The following is a 21,306-nucleotide window of genomic DNA, read 5'->3' as shown; positions in this document are numbered from 1 at the left end:
AAAATCAGATTAGAACCAAACCCACTGACTGCCCTGTTTGGGGTCATGGAGGGAGGAAGGAAGTTAACTACTGCACAGGGGCACACTTTGTCTTTTGCCTCCCTTTTGGCTCGTCGGGCAATTCTGTTCAGGTGGAAGGATCCCTTCCCTCCTACTCGTGCGCAATGGCTGGAAGACATCATGTCCTGCTTAAAACTGGAGAAAATTAGATACTCGCTTCAGCAATCAAATAAGTTCCAGAAAGTGTGGGGACCTTTTCTAGAAGCATTCCAGACCCTGTGAACTATACTTCATATTTCTTTTGTATTCCTAGTGCAGGCTTTTGATGTTAGAGTGACCTCATATTGTGATTAGTAATCTGGCAGTGACAGGGGAGGGATTAGTTTGGTCTGTAGTTTGTTTTTGTTACTATTTTATATTTTTTCATACTGTTTAATTGTTTTTTATATTCTGTACACTGGTGTATGCTATGATTAACATGCCCATGCCTAATCAAAATGTTTGTAATTGACATGCAGCATTTCACCTTTCTTTACTTTGTGAAAATTTTAATAAAAAGATCTTGAATTAAAAAAAAAAAAATGCAAATGCACCCAATTTTAGCTACAGAGCTAGTTTTCATTGGCAGTCCCCCGGCTAAAAATATAAAAGGAAGGAAAGAAAGAAACCCTCAGTTGAAAGCTCAGTTTGTAACACTTCTGATGTTTTGTTTGCAGTTTTGCATCTTTCAACCCACACTTAAAGCAGATTTCACATCTGACTTGTGCCACACATGCCAACACCCAAGTTTGGCAGAGAACAGGTTACATCTTGCTCACCTAGCACTAGCCAGTGATGGAACTGAGCCATAATGACCAAAGTAGCCCAGATATATACATGCTATTGTTGATTCCCTGCAAATACAGAAGGTAGAGGGGCTTAACTTCTCCCCAAAAAATGTTTATTGGACACAAAGTTAGCACTCACCACCAAAATAGCCACACAACTGCTTTTTTACCCTTATTAGACCAGATATTTGTGAATATTTGAGTTCCAGTGCAAGAAGGATAACAGACAATTATATTTACTTCAGAAATGTTTACACTGGAGAAAAAGGGTTTGGGTTAGATTGAGTCTAATGTTCAGAGGAGAGAGCGTTCCTACCAGACTCGATGTAGATGGGCTCAGAAGGCATGCTGGGACAGCTGCCATCGTGGTGAGAAACGGTGATGATGTAGAGCTGGCCACATTTCAGGTGTGGGACTTTGCAGCTGGTCGTAGTGGAGCTGCAGCTGAGAAGCCCGTGACCCTCATCCGTCATGGTGGCAGTGAAGGAGTTCATCTCAGGCTGTCCGTGCCATGAAATCAGAGCCTCGTTGGCAGGACAGTCCAATGATGCTGTCAGGTTGTCTGGTGGGCAGGCAGCTGAAATGAAACGAGATTAAAAACATGACAAGTTCAAAAACGGTTCCAAGCAGCTTTCAAGTATTGGAGGGGAAAAAGATAAAGGTCCCTCCTCACTCTACCTGTTTCCATGGTGACCATCTCACTTTCAGAGCTGTTGCACATGAAGTTGGAGGCAATGACATAGACTTTGTAGAAGGTGCTGCACTTCAAGCCGCTGATGCTGCAGGACCCAGTTATGGAGTTACAGCTATGGATGGCGCCGGAACTGTCCGTTGCCATAGCGACATAAAAAAGTGCACCGCTGTTCCTGTCCCAAGTCACCCCCAGGGAGTCGGCGCCGCATTCCCTCACTGCAGTTACGTTCTCCGGGGTGCACGGGACTGCAGGAAAGAGATCAGGTCACTAATAATTCTCATTAATACAAGAACCGAGTTTAAACTGGTGAGAAGCTCCACACTCGCAATTATAACTGATTATTTACATGCTATTTTGCATGTTAAAAGTACAAGATCAAGAAAAAAGCAAACATTTTCAAACTCTAATCAAACACAATAAGTGAAAGGTTTGTAACTTTGAATTCATAAAATGATCAATGAATTTTTACAATTGATTATTCATATAAGTATTTTGAACTATCTGAACACAAGCAGTGTTTGGATGTTTCTTAATGTTGAAAACAATATTTCTTATTAATTAAATGTGACCTCTACTAACATGTCAAATGACTATGTCACATACAAAACATCTGATCTCAGAAATAGCTCACAAAAGAGCTTCTAATAAAATAAAAGTGAGTGTGCATGACTTTCATGAAATGTTCTTCTTAAGACTTTATAAGTGGCTCTAATGTTGATTTAAAAGTCACCCTAAAAGTCTAAAAGGGTATAACAACAGGGGCACGGTGGTGCAGCTGGTAGTGCAGCCGTCTACCAGCAAAAAGGTCCTGGGTTCGATTCCCGCCGGGGACGCTGTGGGCGCTGAAGTGCGTGTTAGTTCCCCCATGACTTCAGCGCCCACACCTGGGGTGGGGTTGGTGAAAGGGCCTTTCTGTGTGGAGTTTGCATGTTCTCCCCGTGTTCCCTTGGTAGCTAATGTGAGCTACCCTCACAAAAACATGCACACAGTCCTGGGCTATACATGCCCCCTCTGGCCAACCGGGGCACCAGATGGGGTGGGGAGGATCTGGCTCAGTGCGGGGCCCTCCCGGGGTTAGTAGAGGGGAGCAATGCCCAGGAATGTCACTTAAGAAATGCAATGAGTAATGAAAAAATAGGGAAAAAATGTCAAAGTTCCTGTTATGACAGTTTTTTCCACCAAGATACTCTCCTCACCTGTCTCAGCGGGAAGCCCCAGTGTCTGCGGACTGGTACATTCGTCGTCAAAGGCTGTGATGGTGATGGTCAGGCTCTCTCCGCAGAGGACGCCCGTCATGACACAGCTGTTGGACTGTGAGCTGCAGCTGTAGCTGCTGTTTTTATAGTTGCCCTTGGCCTTCACAGTGTAGCGTAGGGCCCCTTCGGCGTGGTCCCACTTACTGAGCAGAACATCAGAGCTGCAGTTGGCAGACGCCTGCAGATGCTGGGGAATACAGGGTGCTGGGCACATTCAAAAAATAATAATTAATTACTTTAGAAATCTAAAAAAAAAATGTTTTATACTACTAAATGTTTTCTAATACTAAATTTTAAATAATACTGTCACAATAGAAGAGGTATGATGGTTGGGGGATGTAGGTAACATGACAGCTATCTCCAGCCAGCATGTCCACGTGGGCCCAAACTGGGTTAAACGTGGACCGCTTGTGTACAGAGTGGGCTATTTGGGCCCTATATATGGGCTCATAAGTGATATAAGTGGGCTAAATTGGCTAAGAAGGGAGAAAAATGTTGTTAGAATTTAGTTGGTCACCAAATAACCAATTGGGCCTGAGGTGAAAAACCAGGTAGATCCTGTTCAGAATCGATATGGTCAAACACAGGCAGGGTCACCCCTGAACCGGCAAACAAACCCGTTGGGATTCATATCTGCAGCTCACTTTAAATAAGTGGAGCTCTAAACGGCTGCACAAAACGTTACTGCCAGTAAATTATAATGAAAAGATAAATTCATCTGGCATTCAGGTTGAGAAAGAAATGTGTAAAATTAAACTTTTCTGCTCACACTTTTCCTGAACATGCATGTTGACCTACCTGTTCGAATGTTGACAGCTGAGCTCATCTCACTGTTGCAGCCCCCGGAGACAGAGTAGACCGTGAAGTCATAGAGCCGCCCACATGCAGTGTTCGTGAAATAACACGAGTTGTCTTTAGTCAGGCACTTCTGGACCACTCCCTGGGTTCAGAGAAATCACAAAGTGATGCAAAAAACCCTCACAGTTTGGGGAGTTACTTTGATGTCATATCTCAAAAAAAAAAAAAAAAAACATCAGGACCACGTTATTATATAAAGATTTATGGAGATTCTCTTTTTATGGCATGAGAAATACGTTTTTCCATCATTGTCTTTAATAATAATAATAATAATAATAATTATAATAATGAATTTAATTTATAATGCACTTTACATTCGATTAATCTCAAAGTGCTACAGCATTCAAGGCAAGGAAATCAACAAAAAAAGCAGCAGTATCATCACTAAAATGTAAAAAAGTCATAAAAATCAGTGGCAAATCATAAATCCTAGCTGGCATATGTTTTCCTGAAAAGGTGGGTCTTAAGTCTGCTCTTGAAAAAATCAATTGACTGTGGTTCTCTCAGAAGGCCCGTCTCCGGTAGTGACCAGTTTAGTCTTGGTGGGTTTGAGGAGGTTGTTCTTGTTTGCTGAACAGGGTGGGGGGCTGAGTATGGATCAGCTCCTTGAGGTAAGGGGGTGCGTTGCCATGGACGCATTGGTAGGTACGCAGGGAGATTTTGTATTCTGTCCGGGAGGAGATGGGGAGCCAGTGCAGTGAGTGTAGGATGGGAATGATGTGGTCGTATTTGCACACTCTCATCAGGATCCTAGCAGCACTGTTCTGAATGTATTGGAGCTTTTGAAGGCTCTTGCTTGGGATCCTGATGAGAAGTGCATTGCAGTAATCGAGCCTGGAGGAGACGAAGGCGTGGACCAATTTTTCAGCATCTTTTTTTTTAGGACATGTAGAAATGAATACAGTTTGAATCTAGAATCTGGTACCTTTGAATCGACCGCCTTGGCTAAGTAGTGGTCTGCGCTGCTGATGTGATTCCAGGAGAAGATGATGACATTGCTGCTACACCGTCTCGACAACGTCAGGTTGCCAGGAGGGCAGGGGCCTTGAAGGGGAAACATATTCATATAGTCATTTAAGCCGTGTAAGACACATCAGAACAAAATGTAAGATCTGGTGAAACTGATGATGGCAGGTTAAAAAAAGTGTCATCAGGTCTCAAATCCTCCTTTCAGGTTAAAAGGCAGATACTGAAGACATCGCTCCAGTTTTTGCTCCGCAATGGCATTCAGGTTTCATTCAAACACAGGCCTATTATTATATAAACATGGCAACAATGTGATATAGACAATGAAGCTCAATGGGAGACCCAGTTTTCAAAGGAGACGCTAGTGATCATTCAAACAAACGTGTGAACTTGCACCTCAAATGGAAGCAGAACTTGTAATAAAGTATTCCCAAATGATTCCAATCTGATGTGACCTAAGCAGAGGTCGATTCTCTAAAAAAAAGAAAGTAACGAAATGCAAGGCTTAGCTCAAATGTGGATCATGCTTCCACAAGAAGGGATCAAAGAGCTTAAAAAAATCCACTGGGGATTACTGCTCTGGCCCAAGACTCCTTTTGTCTTAGAACTCTTCATAATCACTCCATTTCTTTATCTAAGGTTCAGTTACATGTACTAAATGGTTCTGTGTTATCATCATGTAACAAAATCATGCTGAGCATCAGTCAAGTCACACATCTCAGCAGTTCCCTGTGTGCTTTACCTGGGTGGAGCCGGACAGTAAGTCTGGAATAGAAAGGAGCGATATGCGAGATGAGGGCATTAAGTGCCTGCACAACAAAGATCCCAGGGTGGAGGGTTTTAAAAGGTTGGTCATCCAAGAATTTAAAAGAACGTGTCCATTCACTTCACAGGTCGAGTGAGGTTGGATTACTTATTCTTCTACAAAATAATTATGAAATTAATCGTGGCTTTGAATCTGGTTGTAGCGATCTTTTTTTCATGCGTTATCTACTGTGTTTGGGTCTCTTTTTCACCCAATTGTCTTCTGCTTCCATTTTCTCGCAGAAATTAAGATCAAAAGGAAGGGTGGTGAGTGGGCAGTGGTGCCAAATAGATCAACCACACAAGCAAGTGGGCAAGTCTCTTAGGGTCAATATGTAGCCTATATTTTAGATGGCAAATGTTGGGTGGGAAGTGACATTCTGCTCTGACTGGTCACCTGATTGTCCATTAATTGGTCAGAAAGAGACAGATGTCCATTCTGTGTTTGCGCTGTGCCAAATCACCCACTAGGGATATGCATGCACTATGCCACTATGTTTCAAACTGAGGGGATAGAATAAAGAGAAAAGGCTACACGATACAATAGGATTACCTTTATAAAGGGTTTATAAGCAATTTATGAATAGGCTGTTGTGTAGAGGATGTAGGGTTTATAAAAACAGTAATAAGTAGTTATAGAATGTTAGTTTAAAAAGGTGCCCGTTTGCTTGTGTTCCCCTCCCTCACCACCTCAGATCAGCGCTTGTGTTGCCTCCTCCATCAGCCAGGATACTCTGGCTGATGGATACTCTGGTTTTCTACTCCTACAAGTGGGAGATAGGTGAGTAGATTGTAAGAGATTATGATCTAATTGATAACCTAGGAATAAAAAATGCTTCATATGGGTTGCTTAATTTTTAAAGTGGTACCAAAAAGTCTAGTTAATAAACAAGGCATCTCAGGTAGTTCATCTTATCTGAATGAATTGAAATTAATTTCAAGATTTGTATGAAGCAATTTTACAGGCACAAAAAGCTTATTTATATTAAAAAAAATCTACTGTTCACTAACTTCGTCCAGCTCTTTAACTTTGAAGAAATAATATCTGACAGGTGATGGAGACAGGTCTGAAGGTGTCAGTCATCCTTGAGTCCACTGTGAATGAACTTAAGTGGTTTGACTTATTTAGAAAAACAACATCTAATCACTAATGTCCAGGATCTCATCTGTTTATGACCGGGTCGTAGTGCAAACAAGTGAAAAAAGAAAAAAACATGACTGAACTGGGATCTTATTGTGGTTTCTTCTTCATTTTATGTATCAGTGCATCTTTTGTGTCTCACCGGACTGGAACGTAGCCGACGTGGCGTTGACCAGGTTCCTGCAGTTGTCTGACATGGGTGTCACATGCACCTCGTAGCGCTGACCACAGTTCAGTCCCATGATCTGGCAGCCGGTGCCGTGGCTCGTGCACGACATCTCCACTCCATTTTCATCCATCGCCGTCGCCAAGTAGGAGCTGGCCCCAAAAACAGGGGACCAGGAAACCTCGGCGGAGTTTGTGGTGCAAGTATAGTCCACCGACACAGATGAAACCGGTAAAAGCTCTGCAAGTAGCACAATATAGTAGATTTGTTTTACTTTTTTTATGTGATACTTTAAAACTGCACTTTACATAATAAACACAAACAAATTGAAAGTTTAGTTTATAGTCTATGTTTAATACACTATAGTAAGGCTAAAAAGCCTGTTTTTGGAGTCATTTTTCTCAGGTTTGTGTTTACGTGACAATTTTAACAACAAGCAGGTTGTCAGAGCCTCTGAATTACTTTTCCCTGCAGGATCATTTTCCAGATTTCTGAAAGGGAAGCCTCAGAGAGAATAGCTGACCTAGATCTCTATCGCAGCGTTACAGATATTGAGCTGACTCACTATTAGTGGAGTATGTGATGTCCGTGGGCTCGCCGGGTACCAGCAACTCGCTGAATGAGGACACGGATATCAGATAGTTGGAGCATGGGCGGAAGCCTCCAACCTCCAGCTTGGTGCCTGAGACGTTGTATGCAGACGGCTGGCTCTCTGGTTCATCCAAGTACCGGATGAGGACTCGGTACATCACGACGGCCTCCAAAGGCTGCCAAGTTATTTTTACTTTTACCTCGTTGATTGGCGTGGCTTTAACTTCTGCTGGAGGTTGCACCACTAAAGACACACACATCATTACTCTTGATGACTGCAAACAAAGCCTGTTTGAATCCTGGAATAAAACAGTTCAAAATATCTAGAAATACATATTTTACCAGACAGGTGGAGTAAAACGGTATAAAATGGTCAGGTCAAACAAGCAAAAAACAAGAAATTCACGTATTCTAATTCAGATGACTCAACTTGTGATTTAAGCTTTGACTTGCCGATGTCGCAAAATATCTCACCCTGGTCCTTTGGTGTTATTCTTTATAACCAAAAACAACAAATTAACTTTTGTAAACCATAACAGCACCTTATGAACCCAGACTTCCACATTAATAAAGTATGCAAAACGTATGCAGCATAAAGTGACCAGATATCAAAGAATTGAACATTTTCACATCAGTTACTATAGTCAGTATACTTTTTGTGTTTGATTTAGACATAATTAAGATGCTAATTTAATAAATGGTGTAATATTATACGCTCATAAAGACCTTTTTGGCATTATAAAAAATTGCAATCTGCATCAATTGAACAAAGTGGAACCATCAAACACCTTTAAGTTTCTTTTTGGGCTAAATGACAGTACTGTGTTGAAAACTTAGAAACCTCTGGTCTTGTTGTTTTATCAAAGTCTTAATGATGTTCACATTTATTTTTCAGTCTCTGTAAGACACAAATAGAAACTACTGATACTTGACTGTTTTTAAACCTAAATAAATTGCAATCCTAGTTAATGTCGTTGCAATCATTTGTATTGGACAGTCTTCCGAGAGAGTTAAATCTGTGCTTGTTTTTTGTATTAGGTCAGGCTAAACACCTGCTTTTGATTGTAAATACATTTTGTTCTGAACATAGTGTGCTTTTATTTTGTAGACACATTTTATCGAGGTTGACATATTTTTTTCCCCTTAATGGCTGATAAATGATGAATCAGGCAGCTAATTATTTATATCTAATAATATCATAAATAGACTTCAATGTAAATATAGATGATCATTTAAACTTAAATAAAGCAACAGGACTGAGCAACAGCAACAGACTTTTGCACAGACCTGAGGGGATTGAATCCAATATGGAAACAAGTAATTGAAGTTCAGTTATTTATATACATATCGACAGCCTATAAAATCTTCTTGTCTTGATCAAGTTACATAAAAACTGCATGAAGTGAAAAAAAAGTTATGGCATGAGTGGGGATTGTAGTTTAACTGTCTTCTGAACAAGGTCATCCACATCATCCATCCGAGGTCGTAAATGGAAGGAAAGAGTTCACTCACAGGTCGGGATGGTCCGAACTTTGCTGCGGCTTCCTAAGCCTGCCTGGTTGATTGTATAGACGTAGCAGTCGTAGCTGGTGGAGGGCTGTAGGTTTCGCACCACCGCTGAGGTGTTGGCGAAGGTGAGGTTGAGCATCTCTCCGGTGGTCTGAGAGAACACCTGCAGAAGGTAGCGCTGTGCAGAAGGTATCACGCGCCATTTTACACTGATGGAACTACTGGTTCGTGACCAACCCTCCAATATTTGTGATGTATCAGGAACTGGGAGGAAAGAGCACAGAGAGAAGTTCAGTTCACATGATGAATACTTCTTTTTGTAATTATGTTGGATGTTTTTCCCATTTCAATAAATAATTTAAACATGTGTTGCACCTATATTGGTTATTAGTATGTTTATGTAAAGGCTGAATTTACCTGTAAATGCAGACACTGTATTCACACACTTCACAAAGTAGAAATTGATAACTTTGAGGGTTACGCTGTACTCGGTTCCCGGTGTCAGACCCCGCACAGTCCTCTCCGTCACTTGTCCTGGTACTATAACAATAATTGGTGCAGACTCTGAAGAGTTTTTCTTTCGGAAATCCAAAAGATAACTTGTTGCTCCAAGATATTTTTCCCATTTTACCAGGATGGAAGAAGCACTTAAGGAATTTGCTGATAAGATGTCACACCCTGGAAGACAACATAGATAATTAATAAGCAATGATAAAACTGAACTTAAGTGTGCCATAATTTCATTTTTCTGACCAATGAACATGGTCTTCTGTTTTAAAGTGAAGTCTTGAGTTTTATGAATGTATTCCAATCATTTTGTTTATTTTCTTTTCATCCTGGGTTATGCTAAAACAAGTACAGTCCAAACATTACTCATATTATATGGTAATTTCCCTTACCTTCTGCACTGCACTGATATATCTATAAAGAAGAAAATAAGGGAGTCACTGTTACATTATTTTAATTGATACATTACAACCATATGCCAATGAAAAATATGAATTGTAGTATAAAGATTTACCTGTGTGAGAGACACCAAAACTAAAGAAAATCCTATAGCTTCCAACAATCCCATCTTTGACTTCTTGAGCAGGATTAAAATTAGTTTAGTATACAAGGGAGTCAAATACAAAAGGTGTGCTGGATACTTTTGAGCTTAAACACAGTATGTCCATGAACCAATCAGTATTCCCTAATCAAAGATCCGCCCTGAGACAGAACAGGTGGGAGGGAGGGTGGAGGGATGGAGCGGGACGGATTCATCAAAACTGCATCTGCCAGTTTGCATAACTTCCACACAGCAATTTTGTCTCGTAACAGCCCAGTATCAATATTCCCAGAATCCATTCCCATTAAAAATAACATTTTCCTATGATACTATTACTTGAATTTTTAACTTTTTCTACTTAAAATCTTCCAACCTGTCTTCTGTTTTTTTTTTCTTACAGCCTCAGATTAATTTCCTTCCCTTTATAGCAAATTGTATGTTTTTCAGCCAATCAAGACATCAATGTTCATTTTCATTTGACAGATACTTTTTACCAACCAGTCTTTAGGAATACATCTCTATTCAGGCTAACATATTCGCTCACGTGGGCAATGACAGTGATACCTGGAGAGGCGTGATTGGGAGGAACGGCCTCCCCGATCTGAACCCGAGCGGTGTTTTGTTGTTGGACTTCTGTGCGAGTCACAGTTTGTCCATAACGAACACCATGTTCAGGCATAAGGGTGTCCATCAGTGCACGTGGCACCAGGACACCCTAGGCCGGAGGTCAATGATCGACTTTGTTGTCGTTTCATCTGACCTTCGGCCGCATGTCTTTGACACTCTGGTGAAGAGAGGGGCTGAGCTGTCAACTGATCACCACCTGGTGGTGAGTTGGATACGCTGGCGGAGGAAGAGGTTGGACAGACCGGGCAGACCCAAACGGATTGTGAGGGTCTGTTGGGAACGTCTGGCCGAGCCCTCTGTCAGGGACGTCTTCAACTCCCACCTCCGGGAGAGCTTCTCTCGGATCCCGGGGGAGGCGGGGGACATTGAGTCCGAGTGGACCATGTTCTCTGCCTCCATTGTCGACGCGGTGGCTCGAAGTTGTGGTCGCAAGGTCTCCGGTGCCTGTCGTGGCGGCAATCCTAGAACCCAGTGGTGGACACCGGAAGTACAGGATGCCGTCAGAATGAAGAAGGAGTCCTACCGGGCTATGTTGGCCGGTGGGACTCCTGACGCAGTAGATAGGTACCGGCAGGCCAAGCGAGCCGCGGCTCGGGCGGTCCTGGAGGCAAAAACCCGGGTCTGGGAGGAGTTCGGGGAGGCCATGGAGGAAGACTTTCGGTCGGCCTCGAGGAAATTCTGGAGGACCATTCGGCGCCTCAGAAGGGGGAAGCAGTACTCTGGGGAGCTGTTGACCTCGACTGGGGACATCGTCGGACGGTGGAAGGAATACTTCGAGGATCACCTCAACCCGACTGACATGCCTTCCACTGAGGAAGCAGAGAGTGGGGACTCGGGGATGTGCTCATCCATCACCCAAGCCGAGGTCATTGAGGTAGTTCATAAGCTCCTCAGTGGCACCGGGGGTGGATGAGATTCGCCCTGAGTACCTCAAGTCTCTGGATGTCGTAAGGCTGTCTTGGTTGACACGCCTCTGCGACATCGCATGGAGGAAGGGGACAGTACCGCTGGGGTGGCAAACCGGGGTGGTGGTCCCTCTTTTTAAAAAGGGGGACCGGAGAGTGTGTTCCAACTACAGGGGGATCACACTTCTCAGCCTCCCCGGGAAAGTTTACTCCAGGGTACTGGAGAGGAGAATACGGCCGATAGTTGAACCTCGGATTCAGGAGGAACAATGCGGTTTTCGTCCCGGTCGCGGAACACTGGACCAGCTCTATACCCTCCGCAGGGTGCTCGAGGGCGCATGGGAGTTTGCCCAACCAGTCTACATGTGCTTTGTGGATCTGGAGAAGGCATTTGACCGTGTCCCTCGTGCCATTCTGTGGGGGGTGCTCGATGAATATGGAGTCCGGGGCCCTCTATTAAGGACTGTCCGGTCTCTGTATGATCGGAGCAGGAGTCTGGTTCGTATTGCCGGCAGTAAGTCAGACTTGTTCCCGGTGCATGTTGGACTCCGGCAGGGCTGCCCTTTGTCACCGGTTCTGTTCATAATTTTTATGGACAGGATTTCTAGGCGCAGCCAGGGGCCGGAGGGGATCCGGTTTGGGAACCTCAGGATTTCATCTCTGCTTTTTGCAGATGATGTTGTCCTGTTGGCTTCATCGGACCGGGACCTTCAGCATGTGCTGGGGCGGTTTGCGGCCGAGTGCGACGCGGCAGGGATGAGAATCAGCACCTCCAAGACCGAGGCCATGGTTCTCCACCGGGAAAGGGTGGCGTGCCTTCTCCAGGTGGGTGGAGAAGTCCTGCCTCAGGTGGAGGAGTTCAAGTATCTCGGGATCTTGTTCACGAGTGAGGGAACGATGGAGCGTGAGATTGACAGACGGATCGGTGCAGCGTCCGCAGTTATGCGGTCGATGTACCGGACCGTCGTGGTGAAGAGGGAGCTGAGTCGAAAGGCGAAGCTCTCGATTTACCGGTCAATCTACGCACCTACCCTCACCTATGGTCATGAACTTTGGGTAGTGACCGAAAGGACGAGATCGCGGATACAAGCGGCCGAGATGAGTTTCCTCCGCAGGGTGGCTGGACGCTCCCTTAGAGATAGGGTGAGGAGTTCGGTCACCCGGGAGGAGCTCGGAGTCGAGCCGCTGCTCCTTCACATTGAGAGGAGTCAGCTGAGGTGGCTTGGGCATCTGTACCGGATGCCTCCTGGACGCCTCCCTAGGGAGGTGTTCCAGGCATGTCCCACCGGGAGGAGACCTCAGGGCAGACCCAGGACACGCTGGAGAGACTATGTCTCTCGGCTGGCCTGGGAACGCCTCGGACTCCCCCCGGAGGAAGTGTCTGGGGTGAAGGAAGTCTGGGCATCTCTGCTGAGGCTGCTGCCCCCGCAACCCGGGAACCGATAAAGCGGCGGACGATGGATGGATGGATATTATATATTTATTTTTCTATGAATTACTTTTTGACAAAAAATAATGTAAATTATTTGTGATTTTGCAAAGATAACTTAACGTATAACATCCTGCTCCCCCTCAAAAAAGTTAGAAAGATGTGTGAAATGTACATAAAAAACAAAGTAGAGAGATTACAAATCAAATATGACGCATGATGTCAAAAAAATAGCTAGTGGAGAACCCAACAACTATATACAGTATTTATTTATTTTTTTGTGCATGGGTGTGTGAGAGTGTTTCCTTCACTAGCCCTATCAATATTCCATATTTTATTGACCCAGAATTCCCAAACTCCCAGAATGCATCAGGGCTGCTGAAATTCTGTTGAACATCTTTTTTATTTACTTCTGCATTTCAGTAATCCAGCATAGTGCACTACAACCTTTATTTCGTGCATGCCATTTGTTTATTTATTTTTTTTTTACTTATGTCTGTATGTACTGTGTATGTATATATATATATATATATAAATATATATATATACATATATAGGTATATTGATATGTATATGGATTTAGGTGTATGTTAGTGTTTTCCTTTAAATTAATTACATTATTGTGGCAGATCAAAATTTATTTTTATTTTATTTCAGATCCCCATTAGTTGCTGCCTCAGCAACTATTCTTCCTGGGGTCCAACAGTACAAATACTGTATACATTTCTATAAAACTTTTACAGTACAATATAAAATGTTAGTTAAACAGAATAAAACAAAGTAGATAACAAGTACAAAGAAAAACAACTAAAAAGAAAAACAAGACAAAAAAACAAAAACAAATAAAAACTAAAGATAATAATAAGCAGAAAACAATGAAAAAAAGAAAATGAATTTTCCTAAATGAAAAAAACGAAAATGAAAAAAACAAATAACAAATAACAACCAGAAACAGATATATTAAAGATAAATCCAAGTACAACTAAAGATAAATAAGTTCATACTAAATGAGGCAAATACAAAAACAAAGAAACAAAAAAAATCAAAACATTGATATATATATAACAAAAAAAGTGGCTTTATAAAGTAATTTATTTATCTTTTTAACTTGAACAGATGCAGTCTAGTTTGGTGAAGAACGTTGCTGTGGCAACATCGTTGCTGCTAACGTTAGCTGTGGCTGCGCTCACGAACGGGAGCTTTGCGTTTATGTGGGAGAGTAAACTTGAGCTGCTTCGGTGGTAAACAAATTCCTTTCCACAAAGAACACATATAACCCTACCTTTATGAATGGTTCTGTCGGGAAATGTAAATTCCCCATTCACTGGACCGACAACTTTCACATGCTTCTCCATTTTCCAGCGTAGCTAACCACGCCCACACACCGGGACAGCCAATCAGTGTCCATTTCAAGGTGTGACTGACCATTGTTTTCCACCCCTCACTCACATATATATATATATACAGACCCGGCTGCAGAAACAAATTAGAGGGGGGGCTTTACATTTTTTCAGGGGGGCATACTTTTTCAACTTACATTTTTGGCTCTGTGGCCACTCCTACTGTATTGTCAAATAATTTTCTCTCAATAAAACGGGCAGTTCATCCCAAAATATATTTTAAAAAACAATACAGTAGTGTAGTGCTGTCCATTTATTCCAATCAAAGTCAAACATTTATGTAACAAAGAAAAGCAACGGGGGCTGTGGCGTACAGAGAGAACAGCACCATACAGCCGTCTCCTCCACTCTCTCCTCCTCTGTAGTCTCCGCTGTCACTATCTCCCCTACAGTCTCCCTTGCTGTCTTCTCCATTGTCTTAGCCACTGTCTCTTCCACCATCTCCTCTGACCTGGCAACCTTTTTAGGGGGCTGACTCTTTGCTGCCCAGAATGACAGAATGCTCTTTTGCTTCTTCCCCGACATCTTTGAAATAGACAAAGGCAAACAGTAAAAAATAGGCACAATTTCTGTTCATCGTTTACTCTTTACTCTTCAGACTAAAACTATAATCCAGTGGCGCACCGTCAGGGCCGTCTAGACCTTCTCTGAAGGCCTAACTATTATCAAAATAATGAAAAAATATGGTGTCTTTAATAATACTTTAGTTTTCCTATTGTTAGACTTATCTGAGTTTATACATATTGCCGGCTTGCATTAGAACAAGTATAAGCACCTGTTTATTTACTTTACATTGAGTTGACTGTGTGGCTGTGGCTTAATCCACAGACATGTAGCTCTGTTTCGTTATGGTTTGTGGAGAAAGCACTGGCTTAGAATAGGGGAGAGCTGCTCTCCAAGCTCAAATAACGTTATACACAGTTGTGGGCTATTTGGGTAGACAAACTCACATATGAGGATTGGAAGAAGACATGATTACTTTTTTCTAGGGCTGTCAAGCGATGAATTTTTCTTTAATCGTGATTAATGGCTGAATTTCAGTAATTAATCACATATTTAAATTTGTATAAAATTCTTATTATTTTGCATTTCACAACAGTTTTTAAGACCATATTAACAATGTAAAGCAACTCTTACCAGTGTATGTTGATTGGGAATCAAATGAAGGCAAAGAAAGTTACTTTATGAACTCAACTTTTGGATTTATTTCAAATAGAACACACATAAATTGTGGTTTATTTGGTAGTGTGATTCATTTTAATTTGATTTGCATCATTAGGTTTCCATACAAAACAGGATGTTTTATCCATCGCTCTGCCTACCTTGCTTTGCTTTTCCAGTTCCAACTCGTCTGCAACCTGTGCGTGCACGCGCATCCACGGAACGAGCACGCAGCGGGAAAAAAAAACTGCCCAGCAACAAGACATACTATTTTCTGATTGGCTGGTAGGTCGCTGACGCGGGACCGCTGTAAATTCAGCAGAGAAATCTGCCTCCGCCCCGCCCGTTCAGTATTCATTTCTGTGCGCTCGACTTTATCACTTTTCAGCGTGAGAAATGTCAGGTGTGGCGTGTGAGCATGCACACCCGTCGCTATGGGCGGGCCATAGGGGGCCGGGCCCGCCCATAGCGACGGGTGTGCCCCCCCACTGGGGGCACGTAAAAAACAAACAAACATTTTTTTAATCTTTATTTTATTAGGCTATTTTTTAGTTAAAAATACTAATGTTGCTCTCTTTATCACTTAAATATTAAAAATATAATATAAGAATGGTGTGTTTATGTTTGATTGGGAAATTTACACTGCGACGGCCAAAACGTCAGATTACGTAGCCTACTTGACGTAGCCTACGTTAATAACCGTTACCGCGCAATTCGAATGAATGAATGAATCTGCGGTGTAGTTTTCGCTGGCGAAGATATGGACTTGTTCACTGCAGTGACACTTGTGAATAGCGCTTCTGACTGTGTGAAGACACTGCGCACAGAAAATGAATTTGCTGCGCTATGAGATCTCTGCGCTCCTCCAGGCACGGCCAGCGAGGCTGCTGTGCCAGTGACCGGCCCCGGTCCGAGCAAGAGAAGACGCACAGTTAACAAGAACCTCCGTGAATTTGCAATTGAAGAAACCATTGGGCAAGCACAGAGTGACATAGACGAAAAGACAGAGTTCAAGAGGCTATTTTACAGTGTAATCGATGCTGTGCAATAAGGAGAGATGGATGCGCGTTTTGGAGAGCGCAGCTGCTGCGCTCTCCAAAACGCGCATCCATCTCTCCTGTGCCGCAGCAGCGAGCTCAGGCGCACTGGCTGCTCTGGATCCAGAGGCCGAGAATAATTTCATGGACCCATCAAAGGTAACCCCTCTACTGGAATTAGCTGGAGTTTATGTGGTTGAATCTGAATATGCTGTGGCCCGCCCGTGAGTTCTTGGCGAAGAAAATGACCAACACCCCGGTCCCCCCCGAAGATGGAAAATGGACTGTCGTGCCAAAAAGTGATTTCCTGCCAGAATCTGATTTCTCCCCTGAAAATGGGTCTTTTTACCTTCCAAAAATGTATTGAAGGCCAAATACAGTTAATGCGTTGTTTCTACATATGATTTGATCTCATTCTTGAGCTTCATAATATAAACACTAGAGCTCACAGGATTGCTTTTAACTCTTTTAAAGGACAATTACAACACAAAATAGGCATTTTCACCTGCCAAAAATGGATTGAAGGCCAAATACAGTTAATGAAAAGTTGTTTCTGCCTAAATATGACTTGATCTCATTCTTGAGCTTCATAATCTGAAAATCTGACGTTTTAGCGCTGTCGCTCAACGGGCTGCTGTGCGCGCTCCCGCGGCCAGAAATTAGATTCTGGCAGGAAATCACTTTTTGACACGACGACGCCTCCCGCTGTACTGACACAGGATGGACTAATAAGAGGACAGCGCTGCCTCCACTAAAAGTAGGATCAAAGTGCGTGTGCCTGTGTGTATATGTGTGCGCGCGCGTGTGCGTAATGGAAATGCCTATCCCTCTGTTGACTGTTTTAAAATGCACCCGCCGTGAACCGCGGTTGAATTGGTTTGATATTGGATATTAGACATTCAACACCCATAAAACTTGTGATACATACCACTGATTTTGGTCAAACCACTTGTGATGTGTTCATGGTCATCTAGACTATATATCACAAAACAGTAATTATTAAAAAATCATATAAAAAATCATATATATGGGCTGATTTAAAAATCATATATATGGGCTGATTTAAAAATCATATATATGGGCTGATTTAATGTGGTTTAATGAATTCAACACCCATAAAACAATCGGTGTTATGTATCACAAGTTTTATGGGTGTTGAATTCATTAAACCTCATTAAATCAGCCCATAATATGATTTTATAATAATTACTGTTTTGTGATATATAGTCTAGATGACCATGAACACATCACAAGCAATATGACCAAAATCAGTGGTATGTATCACAAGTTTTATGGGTGTTTAATTCATTAAACCACATTAAATCAGCCCATATATATGATTTTTAAATCAGCCCATATATATGATTTTTTTATATGATTTTTTAATAATTACTGTTTTGTGATATATAGATCACCATGAACACATCACAAGTGCTTTGACCAAAATCAGTGGTATGTTTCACAAGTGTTATGGGTGTTGAATGTCGAATATCCAATATCCAATATCCAATATCAAACCAATTCAACCGCGGTCCGCCGTGATGCTTTTTCAGTTTGAGAGATGATTCTGGCGTTACATCTATGTTGCATAGTCAAGTGTTTTGTGGATATTGCTTCAATGTTTTGTGGATACTGCTTTGATGTTATGCTTAAAATTGCAAGGAATTATGCTATATCGGGTATATAGCTGGTCATATTTACTGTTGGTTATGTTCAACGTGATGGTTACGTGTATCAGTGCTGCGCGAATATATGGCTGAAGTAATGGTGCCCCCCCATGCAGTTGATACGCCCCCCTTAAGATTGAGGTCTGGCGACGGGTCTGTGAGCATGTGAACTGGTTGAAATGCGTGTGTCTCTTGAGAGCTTTACTCCAGGGCGGGCACGGCTGACTCCGTGGGCGGGCACGGCCCCCCAATGCCCGCCCATGCCGCCGGGTCTATATATATATGTATATGTATATATATATATATATATATATATATATATATATATATATATATATATATATATATATATATATATATATATATATATATATATATATATATATATATATAATCATTGCATTAGGTATATTACACAGAGAGATATTGTTTTTAAACCTGCAGCGGTTTTCTTTTGGAATAACTTATATAATGAGATAGATTGGAAAAACACATGGGTCTTGTCACAAACATTTATTATTACAAACAAAGTAAGAGAAGTTACTTTTAAAATACTTCATAGATGCTATCCAGTCAAGACCAATCGTGATAAATATAAGATAAACCCTGACACACTCTGTTCTTTTTGTGGTAATGTGGATGAAACAATCTCTTATTCTGGAATTGCACATATACTCATATTCTCTAGATTGACCTTAATAATTCTATAAATCCTAAAGTTAAAGTTGATTCTTCCTTTAAGTTGAGCATTCAACATTTACTTCTATTTGCTGTATTTGCTGTATATATATATATATATATATATATATATATATATATATATATATATATATATATATATATATATATATATATATATATATATATATATATATATATATATATATATATACCAATGCATTTTAGCTCAGGGACATATATATATATATTTATGTATATATTTGTATATATAGTTTTGTACCTTTTCTGTATATATCTGTCAATAATAATAATAATAATTAAAAAAAAAAAAATATATATATATATATATATATATATATATATATATATATATATATATATATATATATATATATATATATATATATATATATATATATATATATATATATATATATATATAAATATAAATATGTCCCTGAGCTTAAATGCATTGGTGGCATGAAGCTCGCTGTTAGAGCAGCGGGTTTCAAAACGTGTAAAAAAAAAAGTAGGGTCTTATAGTCCGGAATGTACGGTACATACAAAAATACAAACATATATACAAATTTTAAAAAGGCCCAAAGCAATAGCCAGTCATAAAAATGATAATAGTAATTCAGTGGTAATTCTGACAATACCAATGTCAGACCAACCCAGATCCCCCTCAGGCACCGGCTATAAACCACCAACCAGAGAGGACCAGCCAACAAGGGGCCCTGCCACCCATTTATCCAGTGGTGAACCACTGCCAACCAGGAATGACCCCAGAGACAAGGGCCACCATTAGGCTTACAGAAGCTGAAATCTTATATTTTATACAGACAAAGATTAAACCTGTTACAACCATTTTGATCCGAGTTGGAGGTATCAAAGTCAAGATAAGAATACATATTAAACATTTCTAATTTGTCTTTTAAAACTCAATTAAAGAAGAAAACATTTTCACATCACAATTTTTGTTTCAGTTGATATTAATATAATTAATATTAATTATATTAAGATTAATAATAAGATTAATATTAATCAGTTCCATGATAATGTTATTGACCAACACTGATCTTATCACAATGTCATAACCTAAGTTCTCAGAGACGACAGTTTACATGTACTTGTAACATTAACTCAGTCAGGAACGTGCCATTTAATGCAATGTCTTCAGAAACCTAAACCTTTTATTCGCCATATCTCTTTGCTGTTTATTCTTTTTTATACCGTTCATTTATTGGTATTATTATTTTTATTTAAATTCTTTCCTATCTTCCTGTAAGTATAAGAAGTGTAAAGGCGTGCTGCAGCTTTGCACATGTTTTCGGGTGTACAGTCTTTTATTGTCATTCCTGCAACAATAAGTGGAGCAGAGTGAATGACCTGAAACAAAGGCTTGGGAGGGGTCACCTTCAACACCTTCCACTGAAACTGTAGTCAGGAATGCAATCTTGGGAATTGGGACTTCATCTAAATGGGATGTAACAACAGAACATGTCATGGTGGAATTGTTATTAACTCTTTCTTTGAAGATATTTGATAACATATTTGGAGAGAAAACAAAGTTAATTTCCTCCATGTTTGACGACTCCCCAAGCTGGTTTTATGTAGGCTACAAGCTGGGCTGAATAGGCTTTTTTATCACAGAAAGACAAAGGCCTATCAGCTCCTAGTTCCTTATCAAATATTAAAAGAAATAAATAAATAGATGTCAAGTGAAAGTTGATATTGACCATAAACCTATTGGGAAACTTTAGCAGCCTTGTGCATACAAAAGAACAATTTTGAATAAGGACAAGCAACGTGAACGCCTTTGTATTTTTCATGCAACTGTTATATTGTCCTGAGACACTGTTACAGGTAACAGGGTTCAGCATCTTGTGATGCTACTGCCCACAAATTATTCAAGTCATCTTCATCATTCAAGTTTCACTTCTGTTAGTCGCTGGATGGCTGTTTTATGACTCTTTAACCATCATTGTCTTTGTATATTTTGGCTTCTCAACATTATAAAAAGTGAGAAGGCCAAGTGGCAATTTCAGTTAACTACTTGATAAAAATCAGTGCAACTGCAAGTGCAAACAAGGCTGAATAGCAGCTGACCCGTTGCTATTTGACAACTCATTTTGGCCGTGATTCTGAGAAAGAGAAATTTAATTACTTTCCAGGGAAAAAATTTGATTCTTTTTGCCTTGCACATCCCACCACGTGGATCAGTGAATACTTTACTACCCACTGTACATTTGAGTTTTTTTTGTATTCTTTCTTTGATCAGCAGCAATTTGGTTTAATGTATTTTTCTTTCCCAGTCAGAAGTCGGACATTTCTATTGAACGTTTCAGTATCATGAAATCAGATCCAGTCCTACAAGAACCATTGGCCAATATCCGAAGTCATCTGTTCGACCAAAATCTTAAAGTTTTTTAATATGTAATCAAACACCAGATCCATGAATCGCTAGTGGAGTTTAGACATTTGTGGTGGCGTGTTGTGGTGTGAGATCTCATAAGTAGTATATATATATATTAAATAT

This window comes from Cololabis saira, chromosome 13 (assembly GCF_033807715.1).
Source record: "Cololabis saira isolate AMF1-May2022 chromosome 13, fColSai1.1, whole genome shotgun sequence".
Taxonomy (NCBI): Eukaryota; Metazoa; Chordata; class Actinopteri; order Beloniformes; family Belonidae; genus Cololabis; species Cololabis saira.
Note: the sequence above shows the minus strand (reverse complement) of the source record.